A 3,802-nucleotide genomic window follows, 5' to 3' on the forward strand; every position below is an offset into this window, starting at 1 on the left:
CTTCACCAGGGGGAGGATGGGGAAGGGTGGGTGGATGCTGACCTAGAAGCCATGTGGTCATGTTCCCACCTCTGCTCTCTTTCTGCTTGGCCGGAATGGACTGTCCACTCACCCTTCACTCTCCACCTGACCTGTCTTATCCTGGACTCTCAGCCTCACCTGGACTGCAGGATGCAGGAGGTCAGGCTTGGTTAGAGCCCACATGGTCCACACTTGATGAGCACCCCGATGAGCAGGTGGGCAGTGAGCATCCCCCAGAAAGTGCCTGCCTGAGGTTCCCTGTCAGAAAAGGGGCTCTCGGTTCCTAGACCAGGGCTTTCTCTGTTCCTTCTAGGACAGGTGTGTGTGTACATATGTGTGCACAGCATTTGTGAGCATGTACAAACGTATGTACATGTGTGTATATGTGCACCCGCCCAGCATCTCCTCAGGAACCCCATCTGTGTTTTCAGTCCACTCACTCAAGGGGGGCAGAGCCCATCTTTACGCTCAGCAGGAGGCGTGTCATTCAAGCCCTGGTGACTGGGGACAGTCCATTTCTTGGGCACAGGAAACACCCCATGGTCCATAGGGAAGCTGGATCTTGGTGTCCTGTTGTCTGCTGGTACCCTCAGGAAAGTGGGGTCTGGGATGTACAAGCCTGAAGGCACTGGGAGCCCCTCTATGTGACCACAGAAAAGATGGTAGCTGCCTGGTAATGTCAGGAGAGTCAAAAAGACAGACAGACAGACAGACAGAGATCCTAATAGCAGGGGCAAACTCCAGGTCCAGCTGTGCCCAGTACCTTCACCCCATGAATTGCCCTTATACATAAGCCTTCAAATTCCTTTGCTCTTTTTGATTTGTGCAGGCTTCCCTGGTGGCTCAGATGGTAAAGAAAATGCCTGCAATGCACAAGACCTGGGTTCGATCCCTGGGTTGGGAAGATCCCTGGAAAGGGGAATGGCAACTCAGTCCAGTATCCTTGCCTGAAGAATCCCATGGACAGAGGAACCTGGTGGGCTACAGTCCATGGGGTTGCAAAGAGTAAGACATGACTAAGCCCTTAAACATAAGCCTTCAAATTCCTTTGCTCTTTTTGACTTAAACTGTATTAACTTTGATTGCTCTCTTTTAGGCTTTGCTTTGTTTGGTCAACCAGGGATCAAAATTGTGTCCCCTGCAGTGGAAACGTAGAGTCCTAACCAGCTTATTGCCAGGGAAGTCCCTGACTGCTCTCTTTTAATACTTAGGGAACCTGCTGTACATCAAAGGTAGCCCAGCCTGGTGCTCTGTAATAACCTAGAGGGGTAGAAAGTGAGGGAGGGGAGGGAGGCTCAAGAGGGAGGGAAAATATATACATAATTATGACTGACTCGCACTGTTGTATGGCAGAAACCAATACAACATTGTAAAGCAATTTTCCTCCAATTAAAAAAAAAAACTTAGTGAACCTGTTAAACACGCCCAAGCCTTATCAGATTAACCGCATAAGAGACTAGTGAATTCTGTTCTCCCATAAGCGGCTCTGGCTTAGGTGATGCGAATGGGAAAAGCCTTCTGCTCCTCTGCCCCGCCCCAGCTCCTGCTCTATGACCTGGACTCCATCTCACTTTCCTGAATCTCCCAAAGCCACCAGCCAGGGCCGGGAAGGGCCAAAACTGAAAGGGAGCAGAACTGGTTTCAACCAAGTCCTCCTGAGTCAGATGCCCCTTTCCTGGGGTCTCTCTGATTTCCTGACCTTTCTGTTGTCTTTTTTAAGGACACACGTGGTTTTCTCCCCAAGGATGCAGGACCAGGGTCTGAGCAATAACACTAATAACCAGTCTGTAGAAGCCCCTGCGGGGAACACACCCCACCCCATCCCAAATGGCACTTGGTCTGGAGCCTCTCTCTCAGGTGGGGCCACAGCTGGTCCCCCTGGGAGCCTGTCCCTCCTCTGAGCTTGCAAACCTGTGAGAAGGCTGACTTGCTGTGTCCAGGGGGTGGGGAGGGCCTGACTCCAGGGCTAGCTGAGGGGTGACGGGAACAGGATCTGGAGGAAGAGTCGTCTCTTGTCCCCCCGTCCCTGCAGGAAGGGTGACATCAGAGGGGAGGGGCCCGCAGAGGTGTGGGGACAGGGAGGGCTTTTCCTCCTTGCTTTGGCCTGAGCTCCTCCTTCCCAGCTCAGATAAAACTGTGTTATTGTTCAATGTTAACAACGGTCAAGTGTCCAGAGGTTTCAGAGGTCACAAGTCACAGGATCTCATCACACACTAGGTGAGCACAGAGAGCGAGCACTGTCTCCTGTAACTGACACGGTCCTGGGAAGAGCGTCCTCAGGGTGACCGAGCTCGGGACAGCAGCCTGAGGCCGCCCCTCCCGTCTCTGCGTACAGGCTGTCTCCCCGGACCTAAGCGGGTGCCGTTACTGAGCATGAACAGGCATCTCGGCAGCTTCCAGCCCTGGAGAAAGCAGGCCCTCCACGTGACCAGAGTCCCAGCAGACGTCCACGGACAGCATCTCACCCCTCTGACTCAGGGCCTGTGTCCAGCTCTGAACTGAAGGCGGCGGCCAGGGTATGAGATGTGCACGTGGCCAGGCCTGGGCCCCTGAGAGCGAGTGAGGGTCACGGGGTGTCCAAGGAGTCTCCTGGAGGTCAGCCCGGGGAGCGAATGCAGCCAGGAGCAGCCTCGGAGCCCAGCCTTCCTATGGGCTCTCTCTGCTCCCATGAGCTGGCTGAGTGCCAGGAGCTGTGGGGTCACCTGTGGCGCAGTCCTTGGTCCCTGAGTCATGGTCTACAGGGCAGAGGCAGGGAGGAGGTGGGCCAGAGCAGAGGGGCTGGGGAGGTCCCCACACCCGGAACCACCCTATAAGCAGCCCCTTGGGTACCCACGTGGGGATTTTAAGTTTCAGAAATGGCTCATCCACCAGGGGGTGAGCCTCCCCATGGAGGGAGCCCAGGAATGGAGGGCTCTTCCCTGAGACTGCTCTGTCTACTCACGGAACAACTCCTCCAGGACCTGCTCACACGAGCTCTGCTATTTATGACTTTATTCCAACATAGCTCCTTAAATGTGGGTGATAATTACCAGGGAAAAGCAGGGCAGGGGAACTACCGGATGGGGAGTTTCTGCAGAGTGATTTGCAAACCAAGAATGGACACAGTCACAAGACAAATACGTGTTCTAATTTCAAAGTGAGTATAAGAACGAGCAGCAGAGGCATGTGCTGATGGGATCTTGCAACCTGGTAGTTTCTCCATCAAAGAGGGAGAATCTGAAGGGGAGAGGGGTGCACGTATGAATGGTGCCCCCTACAGGTGTGAGGGCGCAGTGGCTGTGCTGCCCCTGGGGAAGGATGGGCAGGGTTCCAGCTCTTTAAGGCCCTGGTGACAGCCTTCCTGGGACAGCAGACTCCATCTGGGCTCTTAGTGCAACTGGACCACCCAAGACCTGGCTGTAAGGGGACATGGCCTTGCCCAGACCCTTGTGCTAAAATAACCATTCAATTCAGTTCAGTTCAGTCACTCAGTCGTGTCCGACTCTTTGCGACCCCATGAATCGCAGCACGCCAGGCCTCCCTGTCCATCACCAACTCCCAGAGTTCACTCAGACTCACATCTATCAAGTCAGTGATGCCATCCAGCCATCTCATCCTCTGTCATCCCCTTCTCCTCCTGCCACCAATCCCTCCCAGCATCAGAGTCTTTTCCAATGAGTCAACTCTTCGCATCAGGTGGCCAAAGTACTGGAGTTTCAGCTTCAGCATCATTCCTTCCAAAGAAATCCCAGGACTGATCTCCTTCAGAATGGACTGGTTGGATCTCCTTGCAGTCCAAGGG

The sequence above is a fragment of the Bison bison genome, unplaced genomic scaffold (assembly GCF_000754665.1).
Source record: "Bison bison bison isolate TAMUID 2011002044 unplaced genomic scaffold, Bison_UMD1.0 scf7180017864312, whole genome shotgun sequence".
In the NCBI taxonomy this organism is placed as follows: domain Eukaryota; kingdom Metazoa; phylum Chordata; class Mammalia; order Artiodactyla; family Bovidae; genus Bison; species Bison bison.